Source organism: Anser brachyrhynchus (assembly GCF_964034855.1).
Source record: "Anser brachyrhynchus genome assembly, chromosome: 4".
NCBI classification, from domain to species: domain Eukaryota; kingdom Metazoa; phylum Chordata; class Aves; order Anseriformes; family Anatidae; genus Anser; species Anser brachyrhynchus.
Window position 1 is genome coordinate 77621721 of NC_137698.1, and position 24613 is coordinate 77646333.

The following is a 24613-nucleotide window of genomic DNA, read 5'->3' on the forward strand; positions in this document are numbered from 1 at the left end:
TAGGAACCCTTGGTAGGAGAGGTGCTTATCCCATCATTTGGGGCTGTTAGCGTTAATTTTTGCTAAAAACAAAAAGCTAAAACAAACCGAGCTGCTCGTGTTTTAAGAAATCCTGCAGCTGCCCGAGCTCGGCGCGGCGACCGGCACGAGGTGCTCGTGTCCCCCCGTGCTGCGCTGCTTTGCACATGGTGGGTGCGAGACCCCACGGTGGCAGTTTGATGTTTTTCCCCCCCACCCTGTTTGGTGCAGCCCTTGGGTTGCAAACTGAGCCTCTGCAGTGCTGGAGGCGGCTCGGGCTCCTTGCTCGTGTGGGAGAGGCCCTGGGGAGCTTGTGCTGCTGGAGCCGCCCTGCGCTCTTGAATTTCTGGAGCAAACTTTCCGAGGTAAATTCGCTAAAGCCTTTGAAGCTCTGGAAAAGGTTTGTTGAGTAAGTCTGTCTTTGCTGTGCACTGAATGCCCATGCTAGTTGCTCCCTCTGCTGTACCTTCATCTTTCGTTCCTGCAGGAAGATATCGTCCTGCCTCCCTGCTCTCCATCTCCGCTGGAGTTCTCATAAAGCGTTTTTTGGTTAGAAACGGGCACGGTGTAAGAAGGGTAAGTATCCACGTGCTGGTTAAAAAATGGAAAGTGGTGACGCTTCACTTGGCTCCCAAGTCAATTTAAAATGCTTGCGATCGATGTGGCGGTGGTGCCAGATCTGTAGGAGGCTGGGGGTCGGTCCCTGCGGGGAGGCAGTGCTGCAGCCCCAAGGAGGGCGGCGTCACCGGAGCCGCTGCTGGACGAGCACCTGCAATTAATCCCGCTTTGTAGTAAGTCTCCTGGCAAGGATGCCTTAGGCTTGCTGTTCCCTTTAAATGCCGCTTCTGCTCGGGGTCTGCTCCTCGCAGACAGCACAGACAGACCTCCCTCAGCCCCTCGGGTCTCTGCTGGCCACGCGAGGCGTTCCCAGCATCTGCTCCCCTGGTGGCTCCGTGCTTGGAGCAGAGCACGCCGGCGTTCACCGCCCTTCCCCGCTGGCTGAGTGGCCTTGCTTCCCTTGGCAGCGTTATAGTTTTGTTTTCTTTTTTTAAGGACAAAGGAACTATTAAATTATCTCCGCTGACCTTTGCACAACGCAGACCATAAATTCCCCGCTAAAGGCCGTGGCCTTTGCTTGAGCTCGAGCTGGGATTAGGGGTTGATGGAGAAGCGTTGGGGTGGAAAGTTTGTCTTCTCTCGTGGTTCTTTATTACAAAGGGATTGCTCTTAATGCTTGCAAAACCAGGAAGCTGCCTGGCTGTGGTTCCCAGGTGGGCTGAGCCCTGCTGTGGGGAGCAGCGCAGCGAAGTGCTGCCCGCACTTACACAGCAAATGGTAGAAACAGGTCAAGTTATTCTGTACGTGGGTTCCTTTATTTTCTTTAAACTAAGCAGATGGCGCTCCTTAGGTCACTCGTAGGGTTCATCTGGGCTGAAGTCAGGGTTTCTGAATCAGCTTCAGCCTGTCCTTTCTCTTCCAGTTTATCAAATAGGTCTCTTGCACCAGTAATGCCACCACGCGAGCTTTAAGCAGCAAAGAAACGCCGTTAGGATCGTGTCACCAGCATCATCCGGGAACGAAAACTCAAAGCAGGTCGCTGTGAGCCACTGCTGTTACTCCCCGGTCTTTGGGGGCTGATTTTCATGGAATCATTAAGGTTGGAGAAGGCCTCCCAGATCGCCTGGTTTTGCTGCAGGTGGTGGCCGCGTGGGTCTGGTTTCCCCCGGTCCGTGCCCACAAGGGGACGCACGGAGTGTGGCTCCCCCAGGGGTCACAGCAGCGGCTGCTGTGGGGACGGGTTGGGCTTTCTGGCTGTCCGCTGTGACGCTCTGGGTGGCTGTGGCTGAAGGAACACGCTGAAGTTCAGACCCAGGTGGACAAATGTTAACAGGAGATGTTGGAATTGGTCCTCCTACTGATTTCATTCATTGTGTGCGGCGGGACACAAGCACCTCGCTGTTCGCAGCCAGCATTCCCTGTTTTTATGCACAAGGTAATGTTTTCCATCTGCAACCCCATCGGGGCATTGACCTGTCTGAAGTTTTCTTGTAGCTCTGGTTCCTAAACTGTCCCTGGGCATGGATGTGACCTGGGTTCCCAGCTCCCCGACGAGCAGACGCTGCTGGAGCAAGGCTTTAATACATTTATCGAGCAGCCTGCGGAGCAGTCCCCGTTGTGGCAAAGCCAATTTGTCTGTGCGGGTTTTTGTTTTGGCTCGCGCAAGCTGCTTCATTTTCCTGCCTGTCCCGGCTGATGTATGGCTCTGGAGACGGATGTCTGCGGTGGTCCCCGTCCGGTGCTCCGAACAAGCTTGCTTTGTGGTTTCGGTTGGAACTTCCGGCATGGATTTTTAATTAAGCTGTAACACAGAAAACTGTCTAGGCGAATAACAGCGGACGTAAATCTGAGGTGAAAGCTTCATGTATGTTTTTGAGTCTAGTGTTTCTTACTAAATCCTTTTAAGTGACTAGCAAATACTTGTTTCTTGGGTACACGGCACAAGTAGAAACCGTATCCCGGATGTTTTCTGAAACACGATATGTTTTTAGAACAAATTCAGATCACTTTTCTAATTTTGTTTTTTTAAATTTTCCCCTCTGTAGCCACTTCGGGCTGGTAACTGCAAAATCAGGAGGTGCTCTGGGGCAGGAGGTGTCCGGAGGCTGATCCCGGCCGCCCGCAGCCGGCGTTTCGGGGAGCACGCCGCGGCCCTCCCGGCTCCAGCACCAGGGCAGGGTGAGGACCTGGCTCTCCTACGAGGTGCAGGAGCCCGGCACCGCTTTCGTGCGCCGAACGAGGACGCTTGAGGTGACCCGGTGCCGTGGCGGTGGCTCGGTTTTGCCAGGCGCTGAGCCTCTGGTGCTGAGCCCGGTCCTTGAGCTGGTTCCTTGCCGGCCCGTCCCGCTCCCCCTGCTCTGTTTTCTGGCAGGGTGCGGCTGAAAAATGTTGGGTACGAAGGGCTGTGCCGAAGGGGAGGTGAGGAAGGCCTCTGAGATGACGCCTGCGATGGGCAGCCGCCCCCAGCACCGTGCTGCGCCTCTGCTGCCCGGTCGGGAGCTGGTGCTTGCCTTGTCCTGGTGCTGGCGCTTCCTTGCTGCGGCTCCTGGGGGGCTTGGGGCCAATTTCCAAGACCCTGAAAAGGGCTGTGTCCGTAAATCCAAGCAGCGCGATCGCTTCTGCTTCCCTGTCTGGGTGCAGGAGCAATAAAGGCTAGGAAACGGGCATTTTCATGTGTTGGTGTGCCATATGTTGGCCGTCTGCGTTTCATTTAGGGTTTGGACCTAACCTTTACCGTCTCCTCTAAATCTGACCTGGTAATACGAAAATTTAGGGTTTCCTTTGGTGCCATCAAGTGGCAAAATGCAGTATTGGTGCTTGGTGGAGGTGATGAGGGGTAGCAGGGGCTGCAAGCAGGAAGCATCCCTTGTGCTTGAGGGTGCGGTGAGATTGCGGGGGACGTGTCTGTGCGGGAAGGACGCAATCTGGGGACGGTAGGGATAATTTTACATCCTCAAAGAGAGGCTACGGAGGGTGTAACGGATTTCCTTCTATTTCCATCTGATTCCTGCCCTTCTCATTAATCTCGAGCGTTTATATGCTTACATCATTTGCTCCTAAACAGGCTCTAAACATTTAGTTTATTTTATCAAGCTGATCAGGTGTGTCGGTGGGCAGTGAGCAAGACCAGTGAGCGGATGGTGCTCACAAGTGCAGACTGAACCCAGCCTGCCTTTGGCAGCAGCGGCCACGAGCAAGTACATTGCATTTTAGCCTGCAAAAGACGTCCCATGTTCTGTACCTTTCTCTCTTTCACTCTATTAAATATTAAATTACCTTCACAGACAGAAGCAGAGCTGGAAGCAGAGTCCATTTGATGGCTTTCTGTTCTGTGCCAGGACCTGCCTTGCGTATCACCCTGCTGGAGGCAGGGTTTCTGTGGTAGAGATGCCACTAGTTCGCTTCAGGTTTGCCGCTTCTAATGAACCAAACCCACGATGTTTTTCAGTCCCAGTTTTCTAATCTGAACCCGTGGGCTTGTTGCAAAGCGTAGCTTTCAGGTGTCAGGATGGTTCTTGGCCGTACAGCTGCAGGGAGGTTGCTAGCTGATCCTTCCGCTATTTTTTACTGCTTAACGAGCTGGTTTACCTGGACTGGGTGCACAAATGTTGCTGTTGCTGCAAGGTTACCCCTTACTGAGGGGAGGTGATATTTTAGGCACCTGAGCATCCCCTAGGCCCCAGCCTGGGTGGTCGCTGGGCATTGCTGGGGAAACAAACAATGCCCCAGATACAACTGCCAGGCTTCACATGCCAAATCCTGTGGACAGCAGTTTTCCAGGAGAGCGTCAGCAAGAAATGAATACTGTGACAAATCCTTTTTTTCTTAAGTCTGAGCTGTGGAAGTGGCTGAGCTGTCTTGACAGGGGTAAAATGAGAACTTCAGAAGGGGAAAAAGAATCACCTGGAAGCAGATACTCGATGTACAAGGCTGAAGACCCAGAGATACCGTTTATGCACAGCGCAAAGCCAGGTGAGAGAACAACACTGGTCCAGAAGCCTGCCCAGCCTCCCAGAAACAGTGGCAGGTCCTGCAGGAGAGTGTAACTCTGATATACCCTGTCCTGCTCATGTTATTCATGTATGAGCTCCTTCCCTTCAAATAGGTAAGAGGTTGAGGATCTTCCTGTGCCGGAGCTGCTCAGCAGCTGCGGGACGAGCAGCACCATCAGCCTCTTCAGTTGTGCAGTCCTTGTGGTAACAGTCACTCTCTTTGAGCCGTGAGGATTTTGGCTGAGGAGCGGGAAGCCGACAATCCCTTACTCCGGGCCCTTCTCAGCCCACAGTCCGGGTTGCCTTCCTCCTGGGCAGCAGGAGACGAGCCAGCGTGAGGTGTGAAGGCACAAATGTCAGCGCTGATGGCTTCAGAACAAGCTGATTAGCCCTAATCCGCTCACTGCCTGAACTGCCTGCTAATGTTTTGGTCCTGCCGTTGACCCCATTTGAGGTTCACCCTGTGCACGTCTCTTCTCACATCGCCCTTTGCTAAGCCTGCATCTTCGTGCCGCCATCCGTGGCAGCGTTGTGGGCGTGCTGGGTCGGGCAGGCTGCTGGTTTTTGAGCAATTTGGTCCTGTCTGGGCCAGGATGGAAAGTGCGGGATGCGTGCTGAGAGGCGCAGCCCTCTGACAGCCGATGCTTCCTGCACGGCTCAGGATCAGTTTCAATTCCATCAATCGCTAAATGGGGTTTTTAGACAACTGGCTCCTTCCCCGCCCGCTTTCTGCCAGAGCACTTCTTGGCTTTGTGCATTAGAAACGTTTGAAGGACAGGATGCCTTTGCTGTCTTCGGTTTGTAGGCAAAACCCGCTGCTGCTTTGCCTTACAGCCCTTCAGCCCAGGCGTGCGTGCTGGGCTGCGCTGCGTGCTGGCTTCCCTCCCCCCCCCTTAGTGCGGACGCTGTGCTAGTCTGAGAGTATTTGGCCTCTCGAGGAGACTGATAATGAGGGGCTGCGTGTCCTTCAGCCACGGCCACATTCACTTTGGGTTCTGATAAGCACAGCTCGCAAACACTGCTGCGGAGGCAGGGATTCAGCCAGCTGCAGGCACGCTGCCTTTTTTATTTTTACCGCTACCCTTTGTGCGTGTTGCATACCTCCAGCTGGAGGGGTAGGCTGGACGGCCGGGAACCTCTAACCTTGTAAATCTTCACAGTTTGAAAATCCGTGCCCGTAGCGTGGCCGTCGGGTTTACGCAGCCCCGAGCTGCACAGCACACTCGCCCCTCTGCTTGCACGCTCGCCTGCCGCGGCCCCAAAACTCAGCATGTCCTTTGGGTGGCCGCCGCCTCCTGAGGGTAAACGTTCCCCAGCCGGAGCGAGGGGGGTTGAAACCTCAGCACCCTTCTCAGGGAAAGAGAAGGTTGCTCCTGGCGGTTAGAAACACAGCGTTAGAGAGCGCAAAATGTATGGTGTTGTAAAGCTGTCGTGAAAAATGCTCGTGCGTTGCTTGGGCGAATTCCTGTAACGCTTGCCGTGGTGTGTCCCAAACGGCCCCTTAGCTGCGGGAATCGGTGCTGCTCTTCCACGAAGTGCTGCTACCGAGGCCCTGCGGGGTGCTGAGCTGCAGGTGCCTCTCTTCATTTCGCACAGAACAGGGGAAACGCTCAAGCACCAGGTCCCAGGACTCTGCGCAGCGGCAGCTGTAGGGCTGGAGATGTTTCTACCTCCTGGGGTCCCGCCGGGGCAGCTTTTCCCTCTCTCCTGGCCTTCCTGTAAGTAGAAATAAATTTCCAGCGGCACTGATGTATTTTAACTGCTAAATCTCCTGTTTCGCTGCCTGAGGGTAACACCCCTTAATTTGCCATCCCTATCCCTTGCCTCCCCCTGGAGCTGGGGGGTGCAGTGTGGGGAATGAAAGCAGCCCGTGCCTGCCGACAGCCGGACCTGGGTGGCAGAGGTCAGTGCTAGCAGCTGTTGACAAATACTCAATTCACTGGCTTTAAAATAGGAATTGACATCTCAAACCGTAGCTTTGGCTTTCTTCAGCAGCGTGTACTTCGATCCAGGTGTTAATCCAGAGCCGTATGCTGTAGGCTTCGCTTACAGAGATGAAAAAAGGCTTTTTTTTTTTTTTTTTAAGGCCCTTGAAGGACATTGTTTCTGTTCCAGAAGGGCATGGATTTCCACAGGGCTGAGTAAAGGCGTTGTCTGGATGGCTTTACCTGCACAATGGAAGAGAAGGGAAAGGAGATGTTCCTGTCAGCTAAGCCTGCTGCCTCCATTAGATAGACGTGCTTTCAGGTGGGGATCTGCAGGGTGTGCTCTGGGCAGTACCGCGCTTTGCTTGGCTACGGCTTTGCTTATCTGTTACTGTTGGATATCAGAGAGGGGCTCAAAGACCTAAATCGCAGCCCTTTTCACCTTTACCCAGAGAAAGGAAGCCAGATATGCTTTTTTTTATCTTTCCTGCTGCTGGTTTGGGACTGCCACTGCTGCACCCCGCCTCCCTGGCGGGGTTGCATCCCTTCTGCTCTGTATTTGCTTCCCCCTCTCCCTAGCTCAGAGCCGCCAGCCCCTTGGTGACCCTGCTTTGGGTGCCTGTCAGGCTCCTGCAGGACCACCAGGAAGGCTCTGCTGGCATGGCAAAGCTGGGCAGTACCTCCTCATCACCCAGAAACACTTCAAAATTTATTTGTAAATGCTTTTTCCTTTCTTTCGACTCTTTACTCTGGAGTTTGTAGGAGCACAAACCAAGTGACAAGAACTGGGAGTTTGCTTTCAGGATAAAACCTCCAAAGCCATGAAGCGGTCAAGTGTGTCTTTGAGAAGACCCCGCAGTTTCTTTTGTGGGTGCTTGTGGTTGTGTGCAGCACCCTAAGGGAGCTGGGGCAGCCTGAGATCTGCTTAGGCTCATCGTTATTTCCCCTCCCGTGCTTCGGGGCTGCTCTTGCTGTGTGACAGCATCCTGCTGCTGGCCCCCGTGTCAGCAGAGCCACTGTCTGCCCACATCCCCTAGCAGTGCCAAATGGAATGGTACGGCTTTCAAATCACCAAAAAAAAAAACCCAAACCAGGTTTAATTAGCATTAAAACTGGGATAATTAACTTCCTTATATAGAGAAAAGCAACTAAGAAATCAGTCAAGCTGGATCAGGTTCATGAATGTGGACTCGTAGGGCGTAAAGGGCAGCAGGACAGCTGGGTCGAGACCTTATTTCTGCTTATTTTTGGGGCAGCAAATGGTGCCTGGCCCCCGGGGTCCCTGGGACCCCCCTCCATCGGTGTGTTTTGGACCTGGGGACCCCGTCTGAGGACTGGCAGTGTCGCCTGTCCTGGTTCTCGGCGCAGGGCTGCGGCAGCTGGAGGAGCCCAGTGTGTTTGAGCAAAAATCATGTCCCCTTTGCTCTGTGATTGAACGGCCCCTCTTGATGGTAACGACCTCTTTTGGCCCTTATTTCCATTTAGATGTTTTATAAAAAGTATTAGCCCCGTGTGGCTTAGTTAAGAAGTTCTTATGAGTACTATGCAACATGCTAAATCTGTGCTCTCAAGGTTCCTATAAGGGGAAGGTCAAAAATTAACTAAAAAAAGCAAAGTGAGCTCTTTCTGGTGGGAATTATTTGTTGGTGGGAAGTTACTTGTTGGTGCTGGGTGCTGCCAGCACCGTGTCTGCCTCTCGGACAGCCGAACATCCCCGACTGATCCCGTTACCTCGTCAGAAGTAGTGAACGTGGGGGGAAAGGGGAAAATAGTCGTACGGCCCCGTTGTACACGGGTCAAGGGCCACTTCGGGCTTGCTGTGCTTGGAAACGACTTCGCTCTTTGTGAATGGAAGTATATCTCAGCAGAAGTGTGTGCCTAGCTCAACGCGAAGCCTAAACAAGCACATACTTCGCTTCTCGCTGGGGTTTTTGTAAAACAAATGCAGACCAAATGTTGTTCCTCTCCACGGCAGCGGGGACGGCTTGTTTCAGTGCGTGACCGAGGGCTCCCTGCTCTGGCAGCTATGCAGGACTGCTGCTGGAGCTGGTTTAGCTCCTCGTAGCTCCCTTGCTAAGAGGGAAAAAAAAAACACATTTATTTGCAGTGATCGAGGAAGGCTGATGTACGCTGTCAGGTCATCGGCACTTGTAAAAACTGTGGGATGAACAGAGAGCTCATTACAGACCCACCACTCTGCCTTGCTTAGTTTTTATGTGCAGAAGTCTCATTTTCCTAATTTTCCCCGGGCTATCAGGCTGCCATTGCACCGCTTAAAGTAACGGAGAATCACATCCTTACATCACATACTGTAAAGCAGCAGTGACTTTTTCCCCCCCCCCTCTCCCCAAAAATCCTTGGTTCAAGTGAGAAGCTGTCTCCATACGGAGTGGGTTGCTTCGTTGCCAGTTAAGAAGAAGCCCAACCTTAAGTTCTGAAATGAATTGTAATTAGTAGTTATTTAAAATGGGGAAATGTCATCCTGAGGAGGAGGAGGGTGTGAATAGGGGTGAGCCCAGCGGTGCCGCCCGATGGGTTCGGTGGGTGGTGGATGCAGGGCACGGCTCGCGAGCAGCAGCCGTGGCTGGGGGCACACGAGGGAATTCCCCCCGCTGCTGAAAACAATCGCTGGCAGCTGGCTCCTGCAAACAGGGGAAGAATAAAGGCTGAAGCCCTTTGAACGACTTGGGCATGGGTTTTTGTGCTGGTGCAGGGTGTGTGTGGCCTGGTGCGGTTCCGGTACCCCCCGTGTCCCTTCCCTGGTGCGGTTCAGGCTGGCACAAGGGCACTTGCACCTTTGCCTGCACAGGCGGCAGCTGGAAGCGGTTTTCTTCTAGTTAGTGAGTCTTCCTGGGCAGCCTGGGCTCGTTGTTACAAACCCCAGTCTGGGAAATAAGTGCTAGGGCAGCCTGCTCCTGCGTTACAGCTGGCTTTCTCCTGCACGGGGGCTGTCTTGTGGGCTGGAGGATTTAGGGAGCGGAGGTGGGATGAGGGTCACGGAGGTGGTGGGCTTAGAAGAGATGGCCCTGCTGGAAGGGACCCGCACAGATCAGCGAGTCCTGACCTCTGCAGGGCTAACCAGAAGTTAAAGCGTGCTCTCGAGGGCATCGTTGTGGGCAGAGAAGGACTTTTATGAGGGGCGCTGGTGGCTGAATGGCAGAAGCAGTCTGGGATAAACCACTTGTGTTTGCTGCCCACGAGCTGCAGTGCTGCTTATTTAAGTCTTACTGTATTTCCTTGAGTGCTGGCTGTTAAAGTGACAGGTCTGGTGGCATGGGCATCCTGTGGCTATTTTTATAGGGAAGCATTTAATGGTAGCATCTTCATTTAGTGTACTCTGTTTTATCGTACTAACTTTCCCCTAAATCAGAGTAGTTACGATTTTCTCCTACTTCGCTAAGCTCTTTGTGTTTCGCTTGCTAGCAGCGTTACGGACACGAGTGCTGCACTGCCCAGCTTGGCCGAAACACCACAAAGCCCGGCCTCTGTGGTCCTCTCCCATCGAGGGCCTTGCGTGCACGGCTCCAACATCATGCTTCAGTGCTTGGCGTTAAACGCTGGCGTGCTTTCTGTACCTGCCTTGGATATAAGTGGCTGTGTGGTAGGTAGGAGGAGAACTGGCCTGGTTCACGGTCTCAAATTTTCGATGCCTTACTACGGTGAAGTTACAGCTTCCTTGGCTTCTGCTTGCTCTCGGGCTTGGAAGCGCTCTGAGTTCTGGCACCGCCGCGGCTTGTTGTGTGGCCATAGGCGCTGCACTTAATCCTTCTGTGCCTGCGTTTGGCAGCATCTAAAATATGCATGGTGCTTCCCTTCAAAGGGAAATTGGGACAGATTGGTGTTTGCGAGGTGTTCTGATAGCTTCCGATAAAAGAGAGCGTTTAAGGGTGCGCGGTTGGTTTAGGTTCTTGTTTTAATGCGTACACGATTGAAGAAGTATTCTGGTGATCTCAGAATAAATACAAATGTTTGGGGAGATCCTTGGTAACGTTATGCTTGCAGGAGTACTGCGCAGCACGTGCTCGGGGGGTGCCTCTGCAGGCAGGAACGGAGGCTGCCCGCCTGCCCTCCGCGCTGCAGCACGGTGAGGCCTCACGCAAGGGTGATCGCGGTTTATTCAGCGAGGAGGCGACGCGCCGTTTCCAAACCCTCCTTGGTAACCCCGCTATTCGGGTTTCAATTGCCTGAGCAAACTTCCCTCTGGCTGATTCCGTGTCTGGCTTCAAGCCTTACGAAACCCGCTGCAGTTGGAGCCTGGGTTGCTCGTCAGCGCGAAATACTTGGCTACAGCCTCCCCGCGAGCAGAGTTCAGCTCGAGGCCTTCCAGATAATGCAGCCGGACTGGCGTGGGTCGCCTGCATGCCGCAGGGTGCGTTACGCGTTGTTCGGCAGCTGCTGGAGCTGGGGGGGATGCTGAGCCCCGGTGCAGTTCAGCCCTCGCGACACAGGGTGGCGGTGCCACTTAAAAGTCCGGTGGCCCAAAGCCGGGCATAGGCTCGGGTTTGGTTTGCTGTCATCAGGGCCATGGTGCTCTGGTGGCTCCGAATTACCTTTTTTCTGTGCCTGTTTCTCCCCAGGTTTCTCCCCTCCTGCGTGCTCCGCAAGGCACTGATGGCGTTTGTGCAAGAGCTGGTGGGAAAGCTGGTGGTGAGCGCTGCTGGGGAGCCCCCAGGATTTCTGGCAGTGGTTAACTCACCCTCGTGCTTGGTACACACGACTTCATGTCCTTCAATCCCTGGTTTTGATCTTCCTCTCGACTTAAATCTGCTCTAGATCCTGCTGGCTGAGCACCCCCTTGGCAAGGATGAGCTGACCACGTACTGCTACGGCCGTAACTTCGCTGCTTCGGGGGAGCGTGGCTGGGGTGGCTCGTTTCAGCCAAGCCCAGTCTTGTTTCCCCCTGTTCTCTTGGATGCCCGTCTCCCTCCGGCCTCCCTGTCGTCCAGGCCTGTCTGTGTCACCCAGAGCTGTCACGCCTCCTAACGCGCATTGCCCTAAAGCCCTTTCAGGCTTCGCGCCAGATCAGGAGCAGAACGTTTTGATGTCTCTTCCTTAGTAATCTTTATTCCCCGTAGCTGGGGAGAGCCTTTGGGCACCTGTGGGCCGTTTTTGTTGCTGGTTTGGCTTTGGTAAGGTCGGTTTTGATGTTGACAGAGGTCAACAGAGGTCCCTCCAGTTCTTGGCCTGGTGCTGCTGTTCTGTTTCGTGTCTGGCGTATTAAGCTCTTGTCAGCACGTCTTGCATGGGTCGTGTTTTCTTTGTGCTGCTTTTGGCTAAATACGAGCCTGAAAGGGAACTCTGAGCGTGCCTTCTCCTTGCTCCTCCATCTCTTCCAGTGCTGCCGACCCCATGGCCTTTGTTTTGCCATCCTCTGCAGCGTGAGTGCCTTGCAGGCCTCCGCCTGGGACCGAGCAGTGCTCTGCCCTCCAGCCCCATCCCATAGCCTGCGGCTCTCTCCAGGATGAAAGCGTGGCAGGAGAACAGCCCCTACGGGCTCGCAGGACCAGCCGGGCACAGCTAAGTCGGAGGCACTTACCAGTCTGTGGCCAGACAGCCTGGAGGAGCTGGAGGAGCATCTACGAGATCTCTCTCAAGCTTGAATCTATCTCGCTGGGAAAGGCTGAGCCAGCCTGTGAAGATCAGCACTGCGCAAGAATTACTGACTAAAGTGCCTCCCACTGCTTTTTTTTTTCGTCTGTTCGTGGTGGTCACTCGAAGTAATCCTTGTAAGTCTTTGTGGGGCAGGGGAGAGTCTGAATGACTGACTCCCTCTGTAGGAAACCAGCAGGATGTCTGGTTCAAGGAAAAAATATAGGGTGGTGTTTATGCAAGGTTTAAGGGGGCTGATTTTATGTCTGTGTGCCGTTCTTTAACGGAATTACAGCATGTCTGTAGGCAAGTTGTTTGGTACTTGTGTTATCCACCTCTGTGTAGCTCTTCCTCATGTTAGGATTGTAACATCCTTGGTTAATTAGGGTCACATAAATGTATGAAGTACTGAAGGTGACATGCTTTCACTCTGGGAAATTACTTCCCAGTATCAGGATGTCTTCTGATATTTTGTTGTAGTAATCTGTTATTGCTGAGGCATGAATCTATGCCATAACCATATGCCATAACAAGCAGAACTGCATCTCATCGCTCCTTGTTGCTTTTCCTCCCAAGTGTTTAATGCCTAACATTAGGTCCTACCTCTCCAGCTGAGGAGGGCTGACCTGCTTAGGCCCAGGCATCACAGCCGTGTGCGTGAAGGAACTGCAGGAAACCAGAGGTTCACAAGAGCCCCAAAAGTGGGACAGGTTTTGTGGTCAGCTCCCTGTCATCCCAGGAGGTGGGATGAGGAGGGTAAGGGATAACAGCACTGGTGCAGGCATCAGCACATGGTGGTGGTGGTGCCTGTCTTATGGTCCTTGTTGCAAGATGTTATAGTAGTGGTGATAATCCTAGAATCAGTAGGTTGAGCATCTGGTCCAACCGTCCCTCTACCACCAGTATTACCCACGAAACTATGTCCCTAAAATGCCCTTAGGCACGTGGTTCTGATGTGGTTCTGAAGCTAAAGGTAAAAGTCTCCAGGTTCCATCTCTAAGGGTACCTGGGCATGGACATCTTCCTAATGTATTTGACAAAGATGTGGGACTCGCAGAGGTGTTGTTCCTACAGCTCCCATGAAGGCAGAAGAGCCTGAAGGTAAACAGACAGATTTTGTGCCTTGCCTGCTGCTGGACGCTGCGTGGGCAGCGTAAAACTCCTCCTCACAGGACCAGGTTGCTGATGCCTGCACGTGCTGAGACGCTGAACTACATCAGCCGCGGGAGAGGAGTCTGTAAGGAACAAGACTTGATTGTCCCAAATGTGAGTGGAATTGCCCCAGTTATGCTCTAAGCAAAGATGAGAGGTGCTTGAATTAGCTGCAGAGTTTTGGGGACCTTCTTAATGTTGCTGTGTTTGGGAAGAAGAGGGAGATGTAAAACAGAAAACAGAATTGGGAGCACGACCATGTTGTGAGAGGTGCTGCGGGATGAAGGTGTCTCGGTGCTGCTGGATTCTGGTGCCGTCCTGTGTCTGGGAGATCACAGAATCATTAAGGTTGGAAGGGACCTTCAAGATCATCTGAACGGTTTTTAAAAACAACTCGTTCTTAAATGGCAAAATGCGGGAGGACCTCAGACTTGTGAAAACAAAACCCAGAAGCAAACCAGACTTTGTTCATCAGTGCTTTGTGCAGGTACTGTGAACTGTAGGGATGCTGGTGTTGTTAGAGGCGTTAGCAGAAAGTAACGATGCTCTGAAAAAAAAAAAAAGAGGTACTTTAACAAATTAGTCTTCGTTTTTGATTGTTGTCTTGCAATTACGAATCCCGGTGTCCTTGAGGAGCAGAAGCTAGCGTTTTGTAGACGTATTTGTTGGCGTGGTGTTGGGCACAGTTACTCCTGTAATTTGGGCTGTTGCTGCCTGGGGGGGGCTTTCCTGGCATTTAGGTAGCAAAGGAATAAAATGTTTGGTTCACCTCGTTCTTCTTTTCCCCTGGGAGCTGTCCCATCTAGACCTTTAGACGGAGCTTTCCCTTTCTCTTAGATTTCACATTAAATTATTTTATGGAGTTTGTAAGGATATAGCCATTAAAATATCAGGCTGATTTTAAATGTTTGAATATATATATATTTTTTTTTTGGTGGGGGGGTAAAGAAAAGGCATGGCATTGGTGACTGACCACTGTTGTTGGAAAACACTTCCAGAATTGCAGACTAATTGAGTTTGGCAAGGATTTGTGGAGATTTCCTAGTCCCGTCCCCTGTTCAAGCAGTGTCACCCAGAGCAGGTCACTCAGGACGGTGTCCAGGTGGCTTTTAGGTATCTTCAGGGATGGAGGCACCTAAACATCTATAGGGTAACCCATTTCAGTGTTTCAGCACCATCATAGTAACAGCTGCGTGTGTGCTTTTAATTTAAAAAAAAATCTTCAGTGGAATTTCTTGTGCGCATTTGTTCTCGGTGCCTCTTGTCCGGTCACTGGTCCCCGCTGGGAAGGGTCTGGCTCTGCCTTTCCTGCCCCCCATCAGATGTCTGCGTGCTCTCCAGAGGCTCCACGTCGCTGTTGAAGGGGTAACCTGCATTGTCCCAGCATCAGCCCCGGGGGACACAGCACCGCACGGGGTCATCCATCGTCACCGCGTTGCACAGTGTTTGAGCCGGCAGCGCCTGCTCTGTTCTCCTTCGGGTTAGCTGCGGAGTTTGGCTGGGTAAGGAGGAGGCTGGACGTACCCCGTTACGTGGCAAGATCTATTTCAGCGTGTACGCCGCAGCGTATCTGTACGTTGCAGGCTGTAAATTTTCACTCTTGTGCCTATGCTGAGCAAGACGACGCGTCTGGTTAGTGTACGTTGCGCTGAGCCGGGGCCAGCTTGGAAGCATCTTGCTGGAGAGGGGCACTCCACCGCTTCCCTGCTGGGCCCTGCCACGGGCTCGGGAAGCACGCAGACAAGTACTGCGCCTCCGGTCTGCTCTGAATTCGTCTGCCTTGGGGTTGCAGTCATCGTGCTGCCGGGCTTTTCTGCACGCCCTGAATTAAGTATAGCGCCTTGATACCTGATACGGGTGATATGGGTGTGAGTGTTTTTAAAAAAATCTGCATATGTATGGAATGTACTTGCATCTAGTAATTAAGTTGCCTCTCAATCTCCCTTTGAGTAAGCCAGGTGGAGAGATCTCAAAGGATCATGCCGTGTCCAAGGCACTTTTTCTAGCCTGTGATCTTCTGTAGTCACCTTTAGGTTATGTTCTGGGACTCGTGTACCTCTGGGATTTGCATGTTCGTTGCTCTGGAGCTGGTACTTCCTTCATCTGAGTTACCAAGTAGAGGTAACCCACGCTGCAGCAGGTGAAGATAATCTGGTTTCTCCCTTCAGAAGCCATCAGCTCAGGTCAGAGCGAGAATCAGCCGGAGCCAGAGCTTCGTGCCCCGTTATAAACAGCGCGTCTGATGTACGTCTCCTCCCCGACTCCGAGCGTGTCCCCTCGGCCCAGCCGCAGCCTGCCGCGGAGGCTCGACGTGCCGGAACACCACTGCAGGCGCAGCACGAGGGAGGCTAGAACATTTGCGGTGGCTCGGAGTCCACATCCTCTGATTCTTGTGGGTTTGCGTCTGCCCCCTTATTTCGACACTCTTCCTAACAATAGTACATGTGGTAGAAACATTGGGGAACTTCCTGCGAGTGAGTGTGATTAGGGCGTATCGTTAGATTTCTTCCTTTTTAAATTGTGTTGTTTACAGGCATTGTAAAGATGATTCATCTCCGTCTTAATGTTAACCAGCTTGGACGGGGCGAAATTTATCTCGCTCGGTTCTAGCTAGCATTCCTGTCCTACACATGGTGCAAATCAACTGTCCTTCCAACTTGAAAGAGCTTGAGAGAGTAGGGCCTGCTGACGCATCGCTTTTGTTCTTGGGGGAATTGTTTCCATTGTGCTCGCAGGAGGAGGAGGGAGGCTGAAAGCTCTGCTCGTGGCCAGTTCTCTCCATCTTCGCCTCAGCTGGGGGCGTTCGTGCTTGCTCTAGCTGCTCTGCCTTGCCTGGCTCGGGGTCGCTCCTTACGTTTCCTGGCTCGTCTCGAGGCTGAGCGCTAATTTGTTCAAGCTCTCCCTCTTCATGTCTTTTATCGTCTGAGAGTCGTTCTTTAATAGGGACATTATAGCCGAGTTGTTCCATTATATTTTCAATTAGGGTAATTATTCTTCGTTTCCTTCGGAGTCTTGCTGGCACAGAGCGGCTATATTCTGCCCCGGAGATGGCTGTGGCTTTACGGCGGCTCCGTTTTTCCAGTAACGTATAGTCTGAAAGTCTTTGTTGTCAGAAATGAACACTCAAGAAGGCTTTAGAGTATTTTATAACCAAAGACCTGATCTCGTACAAATGAAGGAAATGGGAATTTGTCTGTTGCCGTCAGTGAAAGTGGAGTTGGGTCCTTTGAAGTCCTTCTAAAAAAAAACAAAAAACACTGGAAGGCTTTCCTACCCGGAGCCAGAGACACCATTTCTTCCAGCTTCGGGACGTCGTACAGCGTTGGCTAAGATCAGGTGCTTTCCGAACAGCTTCAGCTATTCGCTTCAGACCCTATTAAAAATAAAAAAAAGGGCGGGGGGAGAGCTACAGGGAACCTCAAGAAGCTGCTCATCCTCTCCCTGTCTGAGGAGGTACAGGAGCAAATGTGTCTGACTTACTCCTGCTGGACGTTTTTCTGACTTATTCTTAGAAATGATGACTTTAAAGAGGTCCTATAGCGCGCCTAGATGTTCTGTTTTGGTTTTCCGCCACTCGTGCAGTTAGAAAGCTTTGTCTAATGTTTAACCTAATTCTCCTGGGCAATTTAAGCCCATTACTATTTTTCCTCTCTTCAATAGGCAGAAATATTTTCATGGGAATGTGACTCTGGGCCTCCTCTGGTAGTCGTACATCCCAAACACTGCTGCCTGTTAATCCAGCTTCCCTCCCCGAGGATGTTGCTGTTGCTGCCTCATGTCCTCCAGATGAGTTTGCCAGAGTGTAGGCATCTATAGTTAGAAAGAGGACGGGCTTTCGCTTGCAGCCGTGCAGCTCAGAAGCGAGCAGCAGCTTGGGGCTGAGGCTGAGATCTGTGGGGAAGGAGGGGTTTGCTCACCCCAAACTCGGCCTTTGAGTCCCAGACCTTAACCCTGGATGCCAGCGGTTTAAGGCAGGGTTAGTGCCTCCTGTGCGGAGCTCTCTAGGAGGGGTTCCAGCTTAGCAAGGCTAGCTGAGCTTGTTCTGGTTTTAGTTTTTCTTATTTAGCTCGTGGGCACTAACAGATACACCCTGAGCTCCGGGTGGGGGGTCTGCTCTCAAAGCTGCCAGACCCTAGGCTGCTGTTTCAGAGGGCGCTACGCATCTGTATTTTAGGCAACCGAATCCTACGTGTTCCCTAATCTGAGAGCTGCGCGTGAGTTTTAGGAAGCAATTATTAGGTTGTAAGTGAGAGCCTCCTCTCGCTCAGCCTGCGCTGATGGGAGAATCTGGGGCAGCAAGATGCTCGTCTCTGGCAGAAGTTGTGTGAGGTTCCCTCCTGGGAGCCACTTGTGTGATTAATCTGGTTTGATTACTCTGATTGTAAGTTTAAGAAACTTTTCAGACTTTTTTTCTAAAGCACCTTCACTCCCGCAGGGTGCTGGTGGGGTGGGAGAGGCCGTATGGGCTGCGGCAGCAGGGCGGGAGCGTTAACGGGACCAGAGCAGGAGCTTTCCCCTGGCAGCTGCTGCAAGCTGGGAACATCTCGACACGATGAAGGGGCAGCGGAGGGCTGAGCCCTGCCACCTCCTTCAGCTCCTGCCTGCGAGCTTATCCAGGCCTTGGCTGACCCGGGTAACGCGGCACGCTCCTCTGCGAGCGGAGAGGGGCTGGAGCGGGCACCGCGGGGCACCCTGGCTGCCCGTGCCAAGAGCTGTTTGTGCTCCGTGCCTCCCGAGGTGGAGGTGGAGGCAATAGTGAGGCTGCTTTCGGGCATCGAGGACCAGGCGTGAGTTCAGCAGCGCGGCTGCCCCGGTCCTTTGGAGAGGCGCCGGTACGCGCGCGGCGAGCGTGGAAGTTCTCCGTCACGCCGCCGTTGACTCGAGCGCGCTTCGTGCGGTTTTCTAATGCAGCGCTTCTGATGTCGGGCATGTCTTGGGGATTTGTTGTGCCTCTGCTGGATGTTATGACAACATTGCTTCACAGCAGAAAGGAGGGCCCGAGCCCTAGAGCCAAGAATGCACGCACACAACGAGAATCGCCTTGTTTAAACAATGCATAAGACAACAAAATGAACTTTGTTAGGAGGGGAAAAAACTTTTATTGGGCAGTAACACAGCAAGCATAGACATTAAAATTTTTCTGTGGTAATCTAATCTGCTTTTATAGATGTAATGACTCAAATATTAATCCTGTAAAGTTTATTTATTTATTTTTAAAAGATATTTTGTTATCAGTAACCTTATTTGTGGATGCTTTGGAAGCGTGCCTCTCATCTTCATTGTCAAGTGTCTCCCTTTCCTGTGCTGCTGATAGGGTAAATAACTAGCAGGAGGCCAGCGGCATCCAGTCGACAGAACGTGCTTTTCTCCAGAACCGTCTTCCTTGTGATGGAGATGGGCTTCATCTCGCCAAGCTTTGGGCGTGGGACGTGGCCAAGCTGCCATCGTTTTTGTTTTCTGTGTGCACGGCTTTTACCGTGATGAAATAGCGTTTATGTAGAGTGGAATTAGAAGGGGATAACTTGCACCTGCACCACACGCTGGCACGGCCATGGCTGCGTAGCAGGACCAGCGAGGTGCTCCCAGTATCTCAGTTCTTGCTGTTGAGCTCTGCTTTACCCCAAATACTTCCGTGGGCATTTATCCCCTGTTTCTGCACAGGCTGTGCCATTCTGCTTCCTCTCCGTTTACTGTCCCCGACTTTGATCAGTACTGCGGCAAGCAGAGTCGTCATTCAGCCCAGAGGTGGCTTTTTGGGGTGGTTTGTGCCTGGTACCTTGTCCTGGGGCTCAGGTCTTCAGGCTTCTCAGCACTGCGTGGACAATGGGAGTCAGTAGGGTTTTCTGTTCCGCAAACGGGGTGGCTGAGCTCAGGTGTGATGGGAGCTTGCGCATGATGCCATAGACCATACCTAAAATACATTTTCCAAAAGACAAGGTTTTTGCATAGTAATAATACCCCTACTTTGCTTCCGTACATTGATTTTTTTGTCTGCTTTTGTGATCTTACAGCCATGTGCTGCCTGGTGCCTGCCATGGTGGCTTCCTTGGCACGGCTGTGCCAGATGCCTCTCTATCTGCCCAGTAAAGCTCGTTATTAATTTGGCATGTTCCCATTCTCCTTCAAATCAAAGCCCAATTCTTTCATCTCTTCTTCCCAGGTCAGTAAATAAGGTTCCGTGGTGGTGACTGCCATCGTGCAGGAGCCCTGGTCGATCCTGCCTCCCTCTAGTCCCGTCCCACCCCTGCTGCTGCCTTCGCCTTTCCTCGGTCTCTGCCTCCCGTGCGCTTTCACCAACATTCACCTTCGCAGCTTCTGGTCGCGTTCCCAGTCTCTCGAGGTCTTTGGCTGCTGCCTTCCAGCAGGCTCGTGACTGCCCTCGCTTCGGCGCTACCACCGTATTTCGAAAGTACAGCTTGTATTATATTTTCCAATTTACTAATAAAACCGCTGAAGAAAACCAGGCTCGGAAGAAATTCATGTGGAAGCGCTGTTGAAAAGCCCCTTCTGGTTGAGCCCAGTTATTGACAAGCAACTTCGTCTTTAGAAGGGTTTTTGAGTGGTGTGCGCATGTGGTTTATGGTAATTTCTGCACAGCGCTCTTCCCGAAGCGCTCTGAGAGATACGGCTGCCAGAGCTGTGCCGTGCCCAAGTCAAGGTACACGTGGGCAGCTTCCCCCTGCTATCAAACCGGTTATCCTGCCAGATAATAGTGGTGCTTTTCAGATCTGCTTTGTTCCCTTCTCCAGGACCTTGCCATAACGGGATATTGCGAATAGTTTGATGAATTTTACAGCGACGGAAAGGATTGTGGTTGTAGACTGAAGTAGAGTTGAAGGGTAAACTTGTGGGCTAGATATATGTGTCTAAGTAGGAAAAATACACATGGGAATGCCTTCTAAACTACAATATGAAATATATTTATGATTAAATGTTTTATACTTTACCAAAAAAGGAAAGAGAAAAAGAAAGAAAAAGGAATTGCTTCTTTCTCCATATACGATACAAATGTGAACCTGTGGGGGTGATATGGGAAAACAGTGGATTTAAACTCCATTTAATTACTAGAATTAAAGCAAGAAGTGAATTCCCCGCTTGATCTTCAGCTGAAATATTCTGGGTGCAGTACAGCGAGCTGGGTTTCGGCTGAGGTTTTGCGGGTGCCGTGGCCGTGCACGGACCTCGTGCCGCACAAGGCTTCAGGCCGCGCTGCCAGGCGCTACGAAGCAGGTATTCGTCCTGCAAACTTTCCTTGACCTTTTTTCCATGGAGTTGTTGCACCACTCTTGATTCTTTTTCTGCATTGCTCAGTAGTTAATTTGTTTATTATAAAAGTTAGAATAAGATTAAACAAACTGCTAATGCTTTTATGTAGCTTAATGAGAAGAAAATGTTTCTGAGGGACTAAAACCACTACAGAAGTTTAAAGGGGGGGAAAAAATTGAAGTCCACAACAGACTCAGGAATTTGTTCCATTTATTAATTGAAAACAAAAGCAAGTCACTTCTGTTCCACTGTCCCCAGAATGTCCTCCTTGCATTGTTCCAGATCTCTTTCATTTTGCCCCCAGAGATTTCCCTCCTCTGTACTTTCAGCTGAATTTATTTAGGTTACTTTTGAGTCCTTGTCCTACAGGCAACTCGTTGGGAATGAAGCTGCAGGACCAGCCTCGTAGCTTCTCGTTCTCCTGAACTGCCTCAAGTCCTTTTCTTAACCAGTTGATGAGAGGTGGAGGAAGGCCCTGCAGAGCTAGTTCCTAAAGATTTCCTACCATTAATTTATATACGTTCAGTAACTTGAAGCGTCTTGGGTGTTCCTCCAGCACGTACGTGGCGTCTGGCCTACAGCGTGTTTTGGGGAGCAGGGTCGTAGCTGAGCTTCACGGGGTCCCAGAACATGGGGGTGGGCAGGTCCCCTGTCCCTACAGGTCCCCCTGTCCCTACAGGTCCCCACCCTGCCCCAGCAGGGCCCCCCCCAGCAGGGTGCCCAGCCCCACGTCCCGGCGGCTGCTGAAGCTCCCCCAGGAGGAGCCCCCCAAGCTCTGGGCAGCCTGTGCCAGGGCTCCGGCACCCGCCCGGCCCAGCAGTGCTGCCTGAGGGGCAGGGGGAGCCGCCGGGGCTCCGCGCTGGGCCCGCGGCCTCTGGGCCTGCCCCTCGTCGCTCTTACACTCTCCTCATGGGCATTATTCCCCAAATCTCTGCTCTTTCCCCAGATTTTGGGGAGTCCCTGCCCGCGGCGTGCGGGGCCTCTCGCTGTGGGGTGGGTGGGTTGCCCCCATTTTGGGGACGGGCCCTGCAGGACCGAGGCCGCAGACGGGAACCCCGGTCTCGCAGAGGCATTGCCTGTGACAGCTTTCCTGGAAAGATTTTTCCAGTTGACCTTTTAAAAAAAAACGGAGTGGATTTTTAATGAATGTAGAAATTGTGAAACTTGAACAATACAATCCAAGAACTTTTAAAAGTCCCCTTAATGGTTTTGTTTAGTGAGCGTATTTAAAAAATGTAAACCAGACAGATCTGTCACTGAGCGTAGTCTTCAGTCGGAGAGTTACGGCCTGCTCAGCGCGCTGAGATAAGTGCCCGTGGGACAGGCCCCTCTTCCTCAGACTTTTTTAATCAAAAGGCTTTTTTGTGGGGGAGGCTCGTTACTGAAGCGATCTGACCAGCAATTTTTTATATCAGAGAAAAAAAAAAGCAGCCTCGAGGTTCGTTTTCTGTAGCCTTGTCACAAGGCCTTGTTTTTTCCACGACCAAAAGGACAAATAGCCCAAACCTATTCCCCTTTTAATTCTTGTTGTCCTTGCTTTATTTTTTGTGTTGTGTGCTCTTGTGACTATTACTGGGTACGAACACACATGGCAGATCTCTTTTTGGAGGAACTTGTTTGCAGATCACCTTCCGATGTCTGCGGATGTGCTAGTCACTTCAGGACAACTAACTGAAGATCCCAACCTGGCTATAATTAGTGTTTGAACTAGAAAAGATGTCATTAGAGGCAAAGCCTTTGTGCAGAAGCGAGGTACAGAGGAGCAGTGGAGGAGGCTGAGCGAGCCAGACGCAGGTTTGATGGGGAGAAACGGGAAGCATAATGCCCGCACGTGGCCATCCTGATTTTCCTCGTGGTGCTCAGTCGAGCAGAGCAGCGGAGAACCTGAGGTGCTCTGGAGACAGAGCCGGCCATGCTGGGTGGGCCGGGAGGACCAGGACGGCCTTCCAAGGGTGCTGCTGTGGCTCTGGCAGCTGCAGAAGCAGCTGAGGAAGGTGGACCTCTACCAGGGGCTGGGGAACCAGAAGTGGTGGCGGTAGGGTCTGGGACCTCCGGGTTGGTGTGGAGTGGTTTGTTCTTGCAGTCACACCGAGTCCTGCGTTGTTTCACTTGAGAGGAGTCACTTCACAGTCGCTGTGCCCTGCGTGTACGACGATGTTCAATACAGAGCACAAACACAGCATCCCACAGCTTTGGAGCTGGCATCTGTGGAGGCACGGCGCTTCTCTCTGGGACTCGCTTGGCTGTCACCCGTTTGCTCATCTTTTAAAGAGAGGATGGGAGTGCAGGATGCTGGCTTTACGTCGAAGGGAGGGTTGTGGGTGAATAGGAGACCTCAAAATGCAGCCTGCGGAGTTTAAATATAAGCTTAGGGCTGCCCCCAAGGTGGGTTTTATATTGCTGCCCGTCACCAGCTTTTTTTTTTTTGACCCCAGAGTTTGGCTTCGGGGTGGGAATGGCTTTGGTCGTGGGACCTTTGTGACTTAGGCTGGCCATGTGCAAAGGAAATTTCACCTGGAGTTTGTAAGTCTTTAAGTCATTTATTTATTTTTTTTCCGTAGATAGATGCCTTTGTAAAATCTGGCAGTATTTTTTTCATGCAAACGCATTTATATGACACCCATAATTACTGTTAAGCTTCTACTTGAATGGAAGCACCACTCGCCTAGCTGCATTTGCTTATTATATATGCATTGTCCTCTCCGAGTTAAGCTCCTTGGAGCTTCCCGAGCCACGCTGTGAAGGGGCTGCGCAGCGCTAGATGGCACTCTGCCTCCAGCTTTCATGTTCCACCAGCAAAACTTTGCTCAGCTGCACAGAAAAACCGCTAGCATCGTACCGTGGAGGCATTGATAAAACTTTAGGAAGTTGTTTTTTCACCTCTGTTCCAAGGTAGGAGCCGGTTGGTGCTACAGGAGGCAGTGCTATCACCTCTGCTCCTGGTGGCTGTTGTTTTGCATGGAGATTTAAACGGGCTTACGAGGATTTGGCATTTTTGTTTTTTCTCTGAGAATGGTTTACTGAAATTGTATAATTGGAATTGCTTCAATTATACAACTGGGCAGGTTTTAGAGAATGGTAATTCAATACTTTTCCTCCAGCGTTGGTCCTGTCCCAGTATTTTTTTGTATAGTGTTGAGACCGTTGTGGGTTGCAGGGTGGGACTCCCCGAAGTGACCTGCAGGCACAGATCACACCTGAAGGTCACATCAGGTAGGGGTTCAGCCTGGAAGGATGAAAAATGTTGAGTGGGATTCATCTAGTTATGGTTCTTTCTGAGGTATGACTCGGACTGCTGCAAACGGTAAATGTTTTTTGTTTATTTGTTTCTTATACCTGGCTACAGCCGTGCCATTCCCCACCTTTCATCTCTAATTGCTGTGTGGAGTCCGGCGTGTAATTATTTCACCCTTACTTTCTGAAGCAGTACAACCTCGGGTTTCATAAAGCTCGCTGTGCACTTCATTTTTCAGACTAGAGAGAATTTGGGTCTATCAGTTAGCACAGCTCCTCCAATTAATAAAATTTCACAGGTCAAAATCTCAGAATACAATACAGAAAACTGAACAACTCCCAGAACCCTACGCCCCATCTCAGGTGTGACATCGGCCCTCTGCTTTCTGCAATAACGTGAGGTTTGTGCCATCGTCCCTTCCTCTGCCAACAGGAGAGCTGCATTCTGGGCTGCGTTACAAAACTTGTGGAAATAATCTTTGCTGGACAGTGAGCATTGGTAATGTACAGGGTGAAAAATGTTAGAACACGACAATTCAAGCTTCTCTTCCCAGTTGGGTGGAATTCAATAAAACAAGAAGGATAGCTTTATTTCTTTCCCCCTGAATTTAACAGTAGGGGTTTTGCTTGGTGGTACCAAAGGCTGCCTGGTACCTGCGGCATGCACGTACCTTCTGTTGGGGTATCCCCATCAGTCTGGGTGGTTTTTGGCTGTGTAGGACTTACAGCAGCACGGCTAATTGGGCTGTTCAAATTTGGAGGTAGGAAAGGGAATGGATTTTGGAAGCTGTAGAGGTGATGCTTCTCCACTGCAGCTTTTCTCCTTGAATCCTGAAGAACACCCAGAGAATACTGCATACAGTAGCACGTAGTGGTCAG

The 24613-nt window shown here is 51.6% G+C and overlaps 1 protein-coding gene across 6 annotated transcripts in view; it reads left to right on the plus strand.

Moving 5' to 3' along the window:
- The window catches only part of EXOC6B (exocyst complex component 6B), a 292399-nt gene that overhangs the window by 18895 nt on the left and 248891 nt on the right, over positions 1-24613 (plus strand). The window lies entirely within an intron of this gene.